An 18,294-nucleotide genomic window follows, 5' to 3' on the forward strand; every position below is an offset into this window, starting at 1 on the left:
TTTAACCAACAAGCCCTTCTTTCTTCCATCCTGTTATTACATCTAATACATTTCAGAGCATTTCTTGATTGCCTTTTATGTTTTTTTTTCCAGCTGTATATCATTTTGTGCTGTAGGCTTTTGAGCCTATCTCTCCATTATTATTCTATTCTTTTACATTGTTTTTTTTGGCAATGACTCCTTGTTTCGATTCTGCACAACTTCTTCCATTCTTCCTCCTTCCACTTCAATCACTGAAGAGCTTCCACTGGAACTGGTGTCTTACCATATCCATCAGCCTTTTTCTGTAATAGCATAGCTTATCTTCAGACTTTGCAGTCTTATTATAATCAACTGCTCTGTTGCATTAAAGAAAATCTACAAAATCTATTATTAAAATAAATTATTTACATGAACTGAAGTCAAGAATTCCCAAGGATGTATCAGAAAATTATATTAAATTATTATTCATAGTTGTATATAAAAGCATTTATTAAAACACAGTATGATAGACACATCAGCATAGATTCCATAAATTAAAGTAGTGCCTCTATCATGAATGAACAGTGGTTGATATTAATTCTTATGAATGAAAGTAGTCTTGCTCATGGCTCAAACCCTGCAATGTGCATATTCTGTGTAATGAGAAGGGTGAAAAATAGTTAAAAGAATAAAGAGATGAACATTACATCCAGTCTCTGAACATCATCTTTGACTAAGATTGTGAGACAGGGCACTGACTCAGGTGGTCCTGTGGGGCTATTTAATTTGTGTTTTCCCATGAGAAGCTTTGAAATCTCAAAGGGTTGTACATGACTGAGTAGATCCTTCACCTTCCACTGGTGAGCAAATCTGTTTTTTGAGTTTCATAGGGAAATATTGCAACCCAAGAGCAAATGAGTGTTATGCAAAGAAGCAATTGAGATTTTTTCAATGCAAATTCAATGCTGAAATAATGTGGAAGAGTTTGTATTTGTGTGGTTGAAGTAATTAGACAAAATTAGAACTGTCTTTGGTCTTGATGGAAAGAAACGCTTATTATAAGTGAACAAAACCCAAGTATTTTTTACCTTTTAAAGGAAAATAAAGCAGATTCTAGTTCCAGATTCTACTTTCAGATCAGAAAAGAGACACTCAATCATATGTCTCTTAATATATGTATAATGATGTCATACTTGATCAGAAAAATTGGTATTTTCATTACCTGATACTTGAGGGTGTAAAGGGAAAGTGTGTGGAAAGCTTAGTTGGATGACTGTAGAATAAAAAATTATAAGAAATTTTGCGTATTTACCTTTATTTATACACACCCTTTGTGCATCAATTCGCAATTTTGAGTTCAGTAAGTAACTTTTAGCTCCTGTCATTCAAATACAGATGACCTCCCATAATGGCATAAGTCCCTGAGGGTACAGCACAATGTCTTGTGTGGGAGCAACATTGCTGATACTAGCAACTATGCAGGAAAAATACTGAAATGCAACTATATGCATAAAATGGATCATTTCACTGCAAAGGAGGATGTAGTCATTGAAGTGGCTTATAGACTCAAGACATAAACAAACGTTAGTGGGTTTTGATTAATGTTGTTTCTTGGCTTATCAGTTGCCAAACAAGATTCAGATGAGAGCAATGAATTACAGAAAATCCACTCTTATTTTTAAATACCTTCTAAAAAAGTTGCAGGCTTCATGTTGGTCTAAAAATGTGTTACCTTACCTCAGTCCATAGAGCAACCATAGCTCCTGAAAAGATACAGCAATTACTGATCCTTATTCAAGTGCTGACAAGCCAAGAAAAAGATGAATGAAAAAAAGTGTTAGACAAGAGGAAGGAGCTACAGTCTAACCCTAATGGAAAGGGCTGGTGAAAAACTTGGGGTTGTCTTCTGGTGCTGCTACTCCTGAGCAGAACTGGATGCCCTACCACATAAGGCCACCAGAGGTTTCATTTTCTATACTGAAAAATTGTCATGGTTTTGCTGATAACTCGGTTTGAATAGCTATAAACTCTCAGCTATTTCAGATGCCCAAGGGCACCATTCCACTCTCTGTAGCTGGTCAATGATTGCCTTTATCACCTGGCAATTCTCATTTCATATTGCAGCAGACATCTTCTCATTTTCCTGGCTCAGTGGTCAGCCATTGCAATATTTGCTGTAGCTCTGCCAAAGCCGAAGAAGCAAGACTTCTTTTTAGATCTGACAGAAGAATTACACCAGCACTGCACCAGAATCTGTGCTTGCAGCCACTTCCAACAGAGAGACTGATAAACATAGAGAATCAGAGCAGGGATGTTACAAGAGGGGTTATTGGAAATTAAAAGCTACAAAAATGGAAATTTTCATTAAAATAATCTTCTGCTTGAAATATGAAAATATAACTGACAACTGTCATCCCACAGTGCACTGTAGATAGATTTTACAAAGAATCAGCTGTTCACCACTGGTGTGGAGCAGTCTGGTACGTACAGTGTATCTTTTGTGACAGAAGATGATATGCCCATAGCACATCAACCAAAGGTGTTCATAACTTTGTCATGTCAGATGACATCTCTTTTGATACTTCAACTGCTGAAAAAAATCGCTGACAATAGACATGGCTTTTTCACATACTCCCTATTTTCTGAATTGATTGATGAACATTTTCAGTTAGGAAGAAAAAGATGCAGAAAATACTTTTTTAAAAAAATTTATTTTGTTTTGTTTTTAATGATAAGCAAGTTTTAGCAACAGTCACTCCCCAAGCAACAATACAAAATAAAGCATTGCTCAAATGCTTAGAGATGTAACCAGAGAGGACACGAACATGGCTGAAGAGTAGCTCCATCCAGAGCAGATTTTTTTGGACCCTTACCCCACCCAACCATCCTTTTATGAAAAGTATGGTTAGGATGCATAACAAGAATCTTGTTCCCACACACAAAATGAAGCATAGAGGGAGACAATGACAGGTAGGGGAATCCCAATAACCCAGACAGAGACAGGAGTCCCTGACCCAATTCCCCCAGGGCATTCCAGGAGAACATCAGCCTCATGGGTGGAAGTGACTGCTACCACCATTGATCTCTGGGACACCAACTGGATAGACTGTCTAAACCAGCTATCTGCATTGTGTATGTTTTTAATGGGAAAGCAAATAGAGAATATAGCAAAAGTGTGAGATATTTTCTAAATATTGCAGCTTATAGTTAAGTAGATAAAAAAGAAAATGTAAGAAAGAAAAATCTATTTGCACCAATGGAGAGAAAAAAAATGCAAAAAGGTGTCTACATGCATCCATAAAATACAAAATAACCCTTGAAATATACAGTTTTGGTCAACCTGAGGCAAAAGTGTGTTATTAATATAAAAGATTTGAAACTCTTGGTTTATTAGTATTGTGATGAAATTACTACATTTAAAAGGAAATGTAAAAAAAATAATATTTTCTTATAAAAAAATCTTAAATGAAAAGGTTTGGATATATGTTATTTTAATTTGGAAATAGTAAAATAATATATCACTTTTGTCTTCAAACAAACAAAAATGCTTGAAGTTCTTAGTCTTAGACTCATTATTATTCCCATCGATTTTTTTTTATGTTTGGTTTGCTTAGTTTGATTTTGGGTTTGGATTTTTCTACTGAGTTTCAGCCATCTAAAAATTTACTTGTGCTCTTGGATGCATTCAAAACTGACAAGACCCAAAGACAATAGTTTAAATCACAGGGATCATTTTTTCATACAAAATAAAACAGGACAAATTTGGCTTCCAATTCCCCAGACCACTTTTTATTATGCAAGGGAAAGTACCCGAAGGTGGTAAAGAGAAGCAGGAAGAAGTTGTGCTTCACTGCCCTGGTACAATAAGTCAAAGGAATTATTAAATTTTTATTTCAGATAACTGTATAATTTTTTTCCAGCCTTTAGCAGCTAAAAGCACTAGAGACTAATGTCTTGGTTGGATCCACAATCAAAGACATCCAGTGTAACATTTTCTGAGCAGTAGGAATAGTTACTATTGCAGTCAATTTTATTGTCCTGTGGTAAATTTATCATTCTTCTCATTGCTCAGACATGGATTTGCTGATCCCTGTTTGAAGCAAAGACTGGTGCTTGATGGTGTGGGAGGAGGGCTATGCTCTTATATTTCTCTCTGTTTTATCCTCTTTTCATGAATTTTGTCCTCTTGAGAAACCAACCTGTACCATGCCCTGAGGCCTGGCTTATGCTGGCATGTGTGTCTAAGAGAATATCTTGAGTAGGAATATTTTTTGTTCCTAGAAAATGTTCAGCTTTACTGTGAAGTGATACAAAAGACAGCTCATCTTTGCAGTGGAAATTAGTGTCTGGTTGGACATCTAGAAGTTTGGTAAAGGGTTCTCCACTCTTTCCTGGAGCTGCTGCACCCTTTAGTGACACTGGATAGAGTTGAGAGAAAAGTCACGATCCTCTTATAACTCGATGATAAGGCATTTGCTGTAACAAAGACTTTATTCTATGTAAGCAAGTTGTGCTATTTTAATTAGGATTTCATCAAATGACAGAATGTAAGCCAATGAAATCTGCTAGGGTGTACTCTTATTTCATTATGATAGAAGGTGCAGGGTTTACTTGCAGAAGGTTTGGCTTAAAAGTACAGCTTTTAAATCATGCTTTGGATTTATGTAGATCTTAGATAGAATATTTCCATTTCCCAAGGAGTTGGATATATGGTGTGAGGGAGCCTGTCTTTTAGCAATTTATTTAAGTGGTAACTAGTTATGTTTGGGCTTGTAATTTTACAAACTCTTAAATACTTTACCAAGTATAAGATTTTGGGGTGTTTTTGTCTGAAATACCACTGGGGATAATGCTACTGGTCTTCTTTTCCTATGAGCCTAATAAATACCAACATTTGTTCACTATTTGCTTACTCAGAACAAGTTGAGGAACTGCTATTGAACATCAGAAAATTAGAAGTCAGCAGAAAGTTGAAATGCTAAAATTTAAATTTTAGAAAATTTAAGAGTTTGTTCAGAGGTGAGAGGCAAAGACCACACTTCACATACAGGAGCATGATGGACATGAGGGTACACCATGGAGTCAGGTGTTAACAGGGGGAAAGAACTGGTTGCAGTTTCAAGAATTGCATTGACATAACTGGACCAAGATTTGCCATCAGCTCCCTGACTGCAGAGAGATCTTCTTCAGTCCTAATGTTATTTACTGTGGTGAATACCATAAAAATCTATAAGTTTAATTATTCAGATTAAAAATTCAAATCTACCTAATGCTTCTGGTAGCATGATAATATATAGGAATTTTTGTTTTAAGAGCTCTCCTCAAAAATCTGTTGTTTTGGGGTTTGAAGGGTTCTGCAAAGCTTTCTTGGCAAAGCAGAAGGCCCTCACGTGATAAAAAGTGAAGCAGTGGAGTGAGGGTTGCTTGCCTGTTATTCCCAAACACTGAGTGAAGAAAATTAAACTTTTGAAATAACTAAAGGAATACTACAAGTCAAACAAAAATCTAGAAAACTTGCCTGGTTACATTCAGATCATAGAAAAATTGTGTAAGAGAAAGGAAGTACTTTCAGAAGAATTTCTTTCTCTTGAGGTCAGGCACAGAAGTTTTCAACTGAACATGCAATTTCCAACTCACACCAGGCACTCTGTAGCTGTCCATTTTCTTGCATAATTAATAAAAACAGGGACTCAAGGTATTTTTGAATTATGGCATTCCCACTAAGATGAGTGTTAGCTGAAGTAATGTTAACAAAGTAAAAGACAGCTTTGCCCTAGATCAGAGAAAAGTCCCAACAAAATGTGACTTCTGAAGGTCTCTGATATAAAGGGATTGATTGCAAACCAGTTTAGATAGAGTTTAATTTATTCACAGGGCAAAACCTTTTCTGTCTTTAGATAGGACTGCACTAGCCACTCATGTTGGCAAGCCCCAGGCAAAAAAACCTAGAAAAAATGAAATCATTTCAGAGCTCATATATTATGGATGTTGTTTTGGAGTTAGATCACACAGAATTAAGACATTGGATGTTTCTTCTGGCTCACTCTCTCATCAGCTGTTTAATAAGGTGGGTGTCTACACATCATAACACACTCTAGGAACTGTAGCAGCTAAATATATTGACTGTGGGTTTCCTAACAAAATAATCAGTCTTAAACTCAGGTCTGTTTACAAATAAATATTGGCAGGGTATCTCTTGTACCTGAAATTTCTGTTTTCATCCAGCACACCTGCTACCACTGTATTTGTTTCAGCCAGCTTAGAGAAACTTGAACCAGTCTCAGGACCCAGATGAATCCTGAAAAAATAGCCCCACTCATACTATTAGTAGCTGAGGACAAGCGCTGGCTTCCCTGGATTCAGAGCTCTTTTCATATTGAACCATAGCAAAAGTCACAGTTTAAAGCTATTTATGGAATTGGCCTCCTGAGATTTTCCCTCCTGGCTTTCCTTGGTATGTAATGGGAGCTCTGGTTAAGAGAAATGATGCAGATTCTGTTGTAGCTCTGGATAGCACTACTGTTGTAATATCCACTACAAGAACACAAGGTAGCTACAGCCTCAGCCCTGGCAGGAAATCCAAGGAAAATTTTGTTCCACAACAGTAGGCAATGACAGACTGACCCTTCCTCTTTCTACCTATTAGAAACAAATGGTTCAGAAATTACTAAAACTGTTATAACTGTTACAATTTCAACAGTGATCTACTGCATCATTTTTTACTGTTCTGATTCAATGGAAAACAAGCCTATCCAAAAGTCAAAGAACGTATGTGAAGTAAAACACAGTCAAAATCAGTGGAATAGTATAAAAGCTGTAAGAAAGTACTGAAAATAATGTTTTGCTCACCACCCAACACAACCCACTCATCCCAGTTTCTCAGAAAAGCCTTGTAGAAAAAGGTGTCGTTTTTAGCATGACCTAGAGGTCAACTAATTCTAGCTCTGTGGAAGGATGGGAAAAGCAAGTTCTAGAGTTCAGAACCTTTTGGCAGAACACTCCGTCTCAGCCCGTCACAATTATATAAGGGCTCTGTTAATACCTGAGGCAATTTCCACTGCCATGCTATTCACCTGAAAAAACAATATCTGTGATAAAGGGAGACTTCCAGGAAGCATGAAATAAGTATTTATGGGTACAAGCAAAACACATTCTTTTTTCTATGGCTAATATTGATTTAGCACCCTGCTATTGCTTGTTATGAAAAATGATAGTCATTAATTAAATATTACTAACACAAAACCTTTGTGCTTGGAAAATGTATGGATATCCCAAAACAGAGATTTTGTTTATTCTTTATATTATGGTAACACCTAGAGGCCAGAGCTCCACTGTGCAAGGCACTGTACAAATATACACAAGGGGCTAGCCCTTGCTTTGAGGAATATATTGTAAATGTAAGAAGCAAGTGTGTAATGCAGTAAAGTGCAGTACAAGAGCAAGCAATATGTGGTCAATATGAAAAGAGTGATGGCAATGAGTCATCTGTTGTATTGTAGTTGGGTTTTGTAAAGCCCTACATTGGACTTCCCAGGATTTATTTGGAAGAAGCTTTTGGACCCTAGACAGGTTTTGTGAGGAATTACATTGTGCATGTGGTATGTTGGATGCATACACTAGCATCCCTCACTAGCTTCATTTTTCAAATATTTTGATAGGATTTTCATTGTCTTTTAATTGGGGACTAATAGTCTGTGAGTTAAAAATGGTCCTGAAGATGGCAATCCCTTATATAAACAGTTAACATGGGATTTACCTGTGTCCTGAAGAATGAGAACTTTGGGTATTTAAGTTTACATTTTCCATGTTACCTAACATATCTAAAAAAAGTTATTGACAGTCTTGAATTGTGTTAGTACTACATTGTCCCTCTCCTTTGTGTATAGAGTTGGTGACAGAAAAACTCAAGAACTCTTATGGTTTCAAAAGATACCATGAACTCATGGAGAACATTACTACTGGTATCTGTTTAAACTTAACAGCAAATGCTCTCCTATTCTCAGCTGGAAGATGTTATCAAACCTGACAGTGACTTAAGACATGGGGTCAGGTTTGGGGGTTGAATGTTAGTATTGGATTTTGTTCGAGTATTGAGCCAGTTGTAGAGGGAGTTTATTAGTGTCAGTAACTATCTTTTTCTATTGTTATAAAACTGTGAGAGTCTCCTTGGAAGTGGGTGACATCTGGCTGGTGAGCTAGCTCAGCCTAAGAAACTCAAAAAGTTGCAAGTTTTATGATATTTATCACATGCCAACAGTTTGCTCTGGCAGCAAGTCTTCCATGGAACATTATTCTTTTCATTATCAATGGCACTGGACAGCTTTCTAATGTCTTCCCTGAACAATTTCCAAAACTATCTGGCTGGCTGGGAAATACTCAGCGGTACAAAAGCTCACATATGCCAGCTGTTGACCCATCTGTGGTGCCTGGCACAGGTTCTCCTTACATGGACTTGCATGAGATAGAAACTGCAGCCCACAGTTTGGGAGGACAGTCAGATCCATGTCCAACAGCCCTGAAATAGGACTGGCTTGTCATGTATCACCTGTAAGTCCCACCTCAGTTTACTTGTTGCAATGAAATGGTTAAAGAGAAGAAGGGTTAAGAGGTCAACTTTGCAATGTAAACAAAAAGACACACAAAATGACAGAGAGCTTTGCAGTGTATTTACAGCCCCCTTTTTTTTTTTTTTGTCCAGCAATGCTTATTTCATTCATCTCTTTTAACTCATCTCTTAACTCTTCTAAATTACATTTCTCTATTTCTATACTGTTATATTTTCCCTACAGATATTTGGAGAAACCTTCTTCCTAAATCCTCACAAACTGATTTCAATAGTGGGGTCACTATGGAGCAGGCTATCACAAATCTTGAGAAATCTTGAGCTGATCCTGGTAGCCATTGGCAAAGGTATCTTTCTAGACTTACTACCTCAGACTTGGCCTTACTTGAGCAAGTTTTTCTGATTGTTTATTTTTAAACACTTTTTCTACGTGTAAAGTCAGAAAAGAACTGTCAGATGAAGAGATGAGACAATGTAATTACTTTAATTTGATGAGAATATGAATAATACAAGCCATATTTTTATCACAGAAAATTGAGGGTTATAAACTGTATAAGTGTTTCTGGTATCAAATCTGATGAGGTCTGGAGAAGACCAATACAATAGTACATACTATATTTCAGGCAGCAAAACAGTGGTGAAGACAGCTGGAGATACAATTTTCTGCAATGACATATTATTGCTAGCGGAAAGTTAAAGTTTTCTTCTCCCATCAGCTTTCCTCTGAATACAAAAACAATGTCAGCAGACATTTGACAACAAAGGCTCTGTATCTAAGTGCTGTTTTTTCCACTTCCCTGCTGTTTCACAGCCTTCATTTTCCTTCCAGCATTACTAGGCAGAAGCAGAGAGGAGGGGAGCAAGACTATCCCATCGACCCTTGGTGAAAGCAGAAGTCTCCTTCACCCTCATGCTTCTCTGTACTCACTCCAGATGTGAGTACATGATGCTTGTAGATTAATATCCATGCTAGCTCAAATACTGAATGCTGTTCTTCAGGTAGATTTATGGATGCAAGGGGATGCCTTTTCATATTGTATTGCATGGTGTTTATTTTTACCCTGGCAAAATTGCATCACAGATACTACAGACCTAAGCGTGCAGCTTTTTGATTTCTTGTTCTGAGCCCCCTTCAATGTCAGGCATTGTCAAATAGATTTCATTGTCCAAATCTCACGTAAATCTCAAGTGTTAATTTATGTGTCATGTTGTGTGTTCATTTAGGGCACAGAGGAACTTCCTTCAAATGCTGAAAAATGGCTTTTATTATTGGGGACCGGGAATAAAGTCTCTGCTTTGGAGACAATAGCTCTGATTCCTTCTTCCTGTTATGGCACTGGGGAAGCAGTGGGGAATCAGTCTCAGAAAATGTCATTTCATGGTGCTTTTTGTTCTCCCAGGCTTGAGAATCAAAGGACCAGGGAGAGAATAGAGTGACCTGGCTCTTTTGTGAATAAAGCAGCACAGTGCAGCACCAAGCTATTACTGAAGTGACTAAGAGAGGCAATTTAATCAAATGTGGTTTGTTCAGAAGCTCACTTGCCTAGTGCTGGCATCTTCCTAATATTCCTGTGAGTACAGTTCAAATCCTGACTGCAAAGGGAACATGTATTATTTGCTCAGGGTGGGATGATAACTTCCATATCAAAATATACTTTTATTATTCTAGTAAACCTGTTTTCAGTGACTATACAAAGCAAAGAAGTAATTTTTTCTAAGTGGATATAAAACTTTTTTAAAATTAAGTATCTATTTCATAGTTCTAATTCTTTACTATCATTCATATAACCTGCTAGCTTTTCCCAGTAAAAGATAATATCTGCATTGACTAGTCTTTAACCATGTAATTAATACTAATCACTTAAAGTAATACATTGCATAATTCTATCAATAATCTCTAAAATTTTGTTTTGTTTTCTATTTAGCAAATGCCTGACAGAAGACATTTCCTGGTAGACAAAGATCCAAGCCAATACTCCTCCCAAACAAAGCCATTTAAAATGGCTTTTATTTAAAAATAAATAAAATTTATTTAAAATATGTTTTGCTGTTGTTAAATCAAAACTGCTTTGTTTTGTATTTGTTCATAAATGTGGAGCAAATCTGACAGTCCTGGGAAAAACTCTTGAGTTATTCATTAGCAAAAGAGCAATAATTTTAATCCCTGTGGTGAATAAACCCAGGTGGTCAGGACATTGGTGAAACACATGGACTTCTCATTCCCCAAAGAGAGAGGATACAGAAGCACAGCAAGCTCCTCTGTACCAAGCCCTATGAGGTTTTGCTGCTCAGTGAGACTTCTGATTGTAGCTTAATATTTGTCATGACACAACAAGTAAATAAATACCTTGGCACAAAGCCTGGAACCTGTCAGCACTGCTACAACCTCTTGTTCAAAATACAGAGCTCTTTCATCTTTCACATAAAGCCTGTTCAGAGGAAATGACCTAGGATATGTTTAATTTCCTTCTTTGACTTCTCAATGATGTTACCTAGATAAACCCCAAATCCAGAGACCTTCACTGAGAGCATTAGGACAATGTATCTGTGAGGGCTGTTATTTGTCAAAGTCATTTAATTTGTAATGAAGTGCTTCATAGTTGGTCTGCGCAAAATCAGCTTAAGCAAAGGGCTTCTATCTGTGTTATTTCCCTTAAATGCTAAAGCATGGAACTGTTACAGCAGCTGTTTAATAGAACATTTCACAACCATGAGGTTTTTCACTCTAGATAGGAGTCCCAGTGCTGAATCTTTTATCCCTTCAGTTCTGTACATATTCCTAAGCATTCTTGCTGAAAAGTAAAATGCTATCAAAAATGTGCTGGGAGTAGGAAAGTATTTTTTATCATTAGTTTTTCTCAAGCAATAATTATTGTGTTCAAGTATTTTAGTGGTGGAATTGAGTATGTTTCTGATGGGGGGACATGCATGGGAAAGAAGGACAGAGGTGAACCCAAAGATATTGTGTATTATATATTGAAATCAGAGAGCAGAAAGAGAGGAGTGGTATCTGAGGAAAGATACTGATGAGAGTTACCAAATCAAATGTGACTTATGGATGGAAAAAATAAATAAATAAATGAATTTGGATAATTACCCATAGTCATGTCCTGGAAAAGCAATACATACTGCTGGAAATTTATGGTTCAGGAGGTCGTTCCCCCTTGTCACCTTGGATTTAGCTACTTTGAGAGGGGGCTTTCAAGACACAGAAATTTTGCACAGCCTAAGCTTGCTGTAGATGATGAGGTCCCCCGGGTGCACATCAGTGACCATCTGCCTCTCAGTCTATGCAGTGAATCCCTTTGGGATGTGAAACATACATTAAGGAATCTGACAGGGAAGACGAAAAGCAATAGTACATGAATAGAAAGGTGTCCTTGGACTATCCTTCTGGCACCAAATCTCTGAGTCTAAATAACTTTCTTGGGAAAAATAAAAGGGTCCTCTGGTACCCTGTTTTTGGAAATTATATAATTTTTCTTCTGAGATGAAATAAGGGTTTTTCTTCTTTCCTTCAAAATGTTAACCTTTCAAAATCAAAAGGAAACACAACCAGTGTTGTGTAACCCAGTGTGTCAATACTGTTTCACCTCTGATGGCTATTTATAATTGCTACTTAAATAGGAAATCTGCTTCTGACCTGGTGTTGGAATATACTTGAAATTCACGCCACACTGTGTTGTCAGCTCCTTTTCATGCATGCATTTATATGTGGCCTAATAAATATGAGTTTGGGAGAAAAAGCTCTAGCAGTGAAATCCAGCTTGTGATTTTGCTGTGAGGCATGCTTGAAAAAAGCTTGTATAGAAACTGAAAGAAAATTATTTATCACTTAGAACAGCTTTGAATATGACATCACTGTTTAGAACTGACATTAGTTAGAAATTTTAATGTCAGAGTAATGCATATGACAATATCACAAAAGTTTAAGTAATGCAGAGATAGATATTTTAATTAGTGCTCTTTATTGAAACTTAATTTGCTTGAATATCTGATATAACTGTTTATTTTAATATTATCCAGACTACACTTTTGTTGTTACAATACATTTAATCTCAGTCTGTGCACTTCAAAACAAACAAGTGGTCTGCATATTGCAAACAGTACAGTAATATAAAATGAACTCAGCTATCTCAGACTATGTTTTTTGGCTCTACATCTCCAAAATATACCAATCAAAGACAAATTATTTATACAGGTGATGCTTGGCAGACACTGTGAAATAATAGGATGCATTAAATCCTTTTGTCCTCACAACTAAGGCTAGGAGTATTCCTTAGAGTCTTAGGCAGTGAATGTCTAAGGATTCTTAAGTGGATAGGAACAGTAATTTCTGCTGAGGCACACCCTAAACAGTAGTTGCTAACAGTATATCTCAACTTATATCTTTGGCATAGCATGGAAAAAATCTTCAGTATATCAATACCGTTGTAATATGATGACTGAATTTTGAGGCTAAAATAGATTCAGAAAAGAATGCCAATTAAAATAAGGTAATAAAGTAACCATTGTTTTGTAGCATAATTTTATGCTCCTAGATTTTTGAGAAACAGAGGAGAAGGTTATTTAATGATTAAAGTTGTGTGTGAATAGGCAAGGGTTTGAGGACAGAATCTGTCTTACTTGGAAGTTGCCAGTGAAATCACTGCAGGAATCTATCCATTATGACAGAAAAATATTTGGGCATTTACAACACCTCTCGAGCTTTAGGCACGTAAGGACAAAATTATCCGCAGCTCTGGTTTGAATGCAAAACTGCAGGAGTAGGGATATTTTTATTTTCCCTTTTCTCTGTCTTCTTCATGCCGCATTCAAATGAAAGCCAGTATTGTCTTTCAGGGCCAAATCATGCTTTAAAAATTAGGCAGACTGTCTGTCCCTTTATTAACTCACATGAACTTGTATAAAAATGCTTCAGTAGAACATGACATCAATTACATTTAAAATTACTTTTGTGATAAATAATCAATTTCTAAACACATTTTCCTCTAACAACTTGTTTATCACTTCCTGTAACAACTTTCAGCAACAGTTGGAATAGCTGTAATGCAAATAACAAAATCACTGACTTTTAGAAAAGTATCTAAGAGTCCATGTATGTTTTGGTGCAAGGATAATGGTGACTGAATTGTTCCTGCAACTTTAACAGGCAAAGAACACTGAAAATTGGAGTTAAGAGAAAAATCTATTATTTGGAAATGGTTTCTGCTTGATTTGGTTCAGTATAATGTCAAAATCACTATTTTTCACTCTGAAGTATTTGCATTTTACTTAGCTGTGGAAAAAGAAATCTCAAAGTCAATTATTTTTTTTTCCCATGAACATTTTCATATTTGGATCCAAATGACAGCTGTCTTTGCATTGAATTCAGTAGGCTTTGGATCAAGTTCTGATTTCTCTAGGCCTATTGCAGCTCGCTGGGTCTGGTTGTGGCTTGTACTAAATGTTGCTGTGTTCTCAGTTCAGTTGCAATCAGACAGGGGTGCAGACACACCAGCTGATACAGGTGGCAGGGCAGGCACCTGGGGAACAGTGGTGTTGCCAAGGACTAAAAGCATGAATTCTTACCTCCAGGGAAGAGTGTACAGGACAAAGATAAGGCAGAAATTATCTGTTAGTTTGAGAAATGCATGATCTTTTTGTTTTACCTTGAGAGCAAACCCAGGGTGTTTCTGATTGTATCAGCCCAGACTCTTCTATATACCATCTATTTTATTTTCAGCTCCTCAGGGGACTAGTGGTCTAATTGAAGTGCCCTCACTGTCCCATTGATCTTAATCCAATGTGCACAAAGCTCTGATATTCTTATGCAAAAGTGGCTGAAATTAATATCAGTGACTCCACACACGCTGGAAGCTAGGACACCTATGAAAGAGACACTGTCTCAGAGTTGTTCACGGCTGATTGTCAGCAGGTAATGTAAAAGGATCCCAAACCCCTAGGAAAGGTCCACAGTTATGTATTCCTAAGGTCATATGAGCAGGTCTTCCTTGATCTCACTTACTGGAGCTATTTGATTTTGAATAAAATATTTTAAATATTCATCAGCTCAGAGAGTCCCTGGGAATGGTGCTTCATCCTGGCAGGTAGAGTACTTGCTTGAGAGGTAGAATATCTGTGTGCAATGAATTTCTAATAATTTTCTGTGCGGTTGAAGAGACACAGTAAGAGAGTTTGAGAAGCTGTGATCATTTTGCCCTAGAGTGCCAGCAGTCAAGTCATTGTGATAGCTTTTCCCAGGAAAGTGGCCACTATACTGACCCTGGTCCTGGCTGCTGCACATGATCTGCTGGCTAATTAAATAAAACAGGCTGACAAGTTTCTTCTCTTGCTGTCCTGAGAGAATCAGCAGAAAGCACTATACCTATGGTGAGTTAGAATCAAACATTTCAGCTACTTTTTTCTAGTTTTGAAACTCTTTTGTTTACAAAAGAAAAAAAAAATGTACTGAAGCATGGAAAAAGATCAATAGATGAGCCTAAGCCCCCCTTGTGGATTAATAAAACTGTATTCAGAATATTTTTCACTTGACCCTTTAGGTTTATACCAAAAGAGTAAAACACACATTCATTATGAAAGTGGCAAAGCCATATGTTTTATATTTCAGTGCTTGTTTTGACATCTTGACAGAAAACACTTGATCTTGAAGGTCAAGGATGTGTGGCTAAAAGTGAAAAAAAAGAATTCTAAATTGGAATGTATTTTTGAGTGTTGTAGGACCATTTTGATTCTTTTTTACAATCTTTTATCCTTCATATCCTCAGGCTGAAAACAATTATACCTGATACAATTTTTCCTTCCTTTCTTGTGGCTTGTCTTACCCATCTTCTTGCAAGTTTAACTATTCTATTATTATTTGCCTTTTCCCAGTCTTTTTATTATCTGGAGCACATAATTTCTCGTCTTTCCTTAATTCTTCATCTGCCTTCATCCAGATGCTGTGACCTGGACCCTGCACTCTAAATAAGGAGACACAACTGGTTTTGAACAGCATCCTATAATTTCATCATGGGATTTTGCCATTTCTCTGTACATTCTACTACTTTAGCTTTTGTGACAACTGTATATTGAGCCAAGATTTTTACTGAGAAGCCTGTAAGGGTGCTTCTTCGTGGATTCAAGCAGGTAATTTAGGTTCCTCTGTTGTTTCCATTCAGTATTGTTTGACATACCTGAATAGGTTTGTGTAGTTCTGTACAAGAAAAAATATTTACAAAATCCAGCATCTGAGGCTGTAGAAATGTCATTGTATAAGGCCCTAATCATGCTTGAAAACCCTTTTTGACTAATTTAAAATGAACAGGCCTGTGATGACTGATGAGGAAATAACATAAATAAGGAGGGAGAGGTAGGTTAAATGTCAGTGCACTTGTCTGCTCATAAGTACCAAGACATTTGCATCAGATTGTTTTCATATTATGTCTGTTCCTCTGTCTGTTTAGCACTTCATATTTGCCAAGTTACCTGTCTGAGGAGACTGCAAACTGGCAAGGTAGAAGCAATAGTTTATAAAGCATTTGTATTAAAAGTATGGTTCAAGGAGAATTCAGTCCTGATGTGAGTTTTGAGAAGCTATAATAATTCAACTAAGAGAAATATGTCAGCCAAGGAGGAGCAGGATTTCTGTAATGTAGCCCACGAAGCAATACTGAGATGAAACTGTACAAAAGCTATTTAAGCCTGACTGCTGATGTACTTTCTAATGGTGACATCTATCAGAGTGATACAGTCTCTAGAGGGAAGCAGGAGAAACTCCAGCAGTGAATAATTTAAAAATTAGTCTGCTAAACCACTTGAAAATGTAATAAATTGAAGAGATCTGTGTTGGTAGAGGACAGCTGAAAAAACAAAACCATGTTCTTCCTAGTTTTCAGCACTGTGAGTCTGGGACATCTACAGCACTCTTGCCTTTCCCTTATCCAATGTATCTAACCAAACTGGCTTATTTTGTAACACTTGGGAGAGAGAGCAATGTACTGTATTAAATACTTCCGCTTATGAGCTCTATACATGTCATGAAATTTATGGCAGTTCCTTTCTTTACAGTAGAGGAATTTCGTCTTACAATATTTTCCATCAAAACAAATAATTCAGTCAGATCCAGGTGCCAAAATAAAATGTGAAAAGGTACAGTTCCTCAAAATGGTCAAAGCCAACAGCACAAGGTGATATACTTCAACGTCTGTAAACTGTATTTTTCCAAAATCAGGTTTGGAATAACCTGTGTATTCCATGTGGAAACATGGAACACAATCTCAACTTCATTTTCTAACAATGACATGTAAGCTACAAGAAGACAAAAAAAAAAATCCTCAAATTAATTTTCACACTGTGTTAAGTTTTCAATTCCTTTGTACTGGAGCAGTATTTTCATTTTATTCAAATTGGATTATTCTCCAAATAAAATAGAAATTTTAATTATAGGCAATTGTTTAGGGATTTTGCAAATAGCTAATCACCTTTAATTATTGTAGAAATAAGTAAAACTAAAAGTCTGATGGATATAGTGTTTGTGTTGTTACCAATGAAGCATTATCATAACACTCAATGATAAGTATCCTCCATTCTAACACCAACTTAAGTATAAATTCTTGCCATCTGTTCCATGAAAAGATGGTGGCAGGTTTTTAACTATGGGTTCACCTGTAGCACAAACCATGAAAGGAAAATTATAACAATCCTTTGCTTTGCTTAAAGACAGTACCATTGCAAAAAAAATATTTTGCTATTTCTTTTATTTTTTCCTACTGCGGCTATATACAGCTCAAGAAGGTGTAACTACTGTAGAGGATTAGCCCTAAGAATCTCCAACCTTGCATACAGTTTGATGACATTTCTGTTCATTGAATTCAGCTAGGACTTTTTTCCCAAGGTCCAGAGAGAGAAATGCACTCCTGCCTCTGCAATGAGTATTTGTCATCCAGGATACGAGCTCCTGAAGATCTCATTGGTGTTGGACACACTACAGACGCAGACATTGTTCTAATCTCTTTTTTAAGAGCTTTTGCAGCCTACTTAAAAGTTGATGTGCAGGTATAATGAAAAAGTGGACATGATCAAAAAGAAATGATGGGGAACCTACAACAGCACTATGGCTTATCTTGCCTGAGCAGAACTGGATAGGTCTGATGTACTTTTAACTTGTTAAGTAGGTTTAATGAAAGATTCCAAACTGCTGTCTCTATGCTTTAGCTCTTCATATCTTTACATGCTGCCCTTAAGCTTGCTGTTACATCTATAATTCCCTTTGCCTTAAATAGCTTACTTTTACATTTTTCCCATGAGACAAAACTTTTCACCTCTTTCCAGGGCACAGGATACTGCAGAGAAGGCAAATGTTTCATGGCAGAGCTGCAGAGAGGGTAGTTGTCCTTTTATGGGGCTGATGAGGGTCAACTATTCCCCCACAGAGGCTGAAAAAATGATGTCAGAAGCTTGACCATTGCCTGGGCTGTACACTAGTTTACAAAATTTGAGGTCTCAACTTAGCTCAAAGCCAACAGTGCTCCAGTGTCAAAGCAGAGGGAACAGGCAAAAAGCTTTTTTTTTGGTTCTTGAGGTTCATTGGTACGGTCTGGACCAGATATTGATGTTGGTGCCCTGCTGAAAATCTGTACTTAGGGCAGTATGTCTTGCTCAGAAAAAAGCCCAGTGGCTGGGTGTCAAAAAGGAGTGTTTTGAGATAGCTTAAGGAATCACCAGCAAAGGCAAACAGATTTAACACAAAAGCAACAGTGTTACGGAGTTCATTGGCAAGTTCACTCTAG

Source organism: Cinclus cinclus, chromosome 3 (assembly GCF_963662255.1).
Source record: "Cinclus cinclus chromosome 3, bCinCin1.1, whole genome shotgun sequence".
Lineage (NCBI taxonomy): Eukaryota > Metazoa > Chordata > Aves > Passeriformes > Cinclidae > Cinclus > Cinclus cinclus.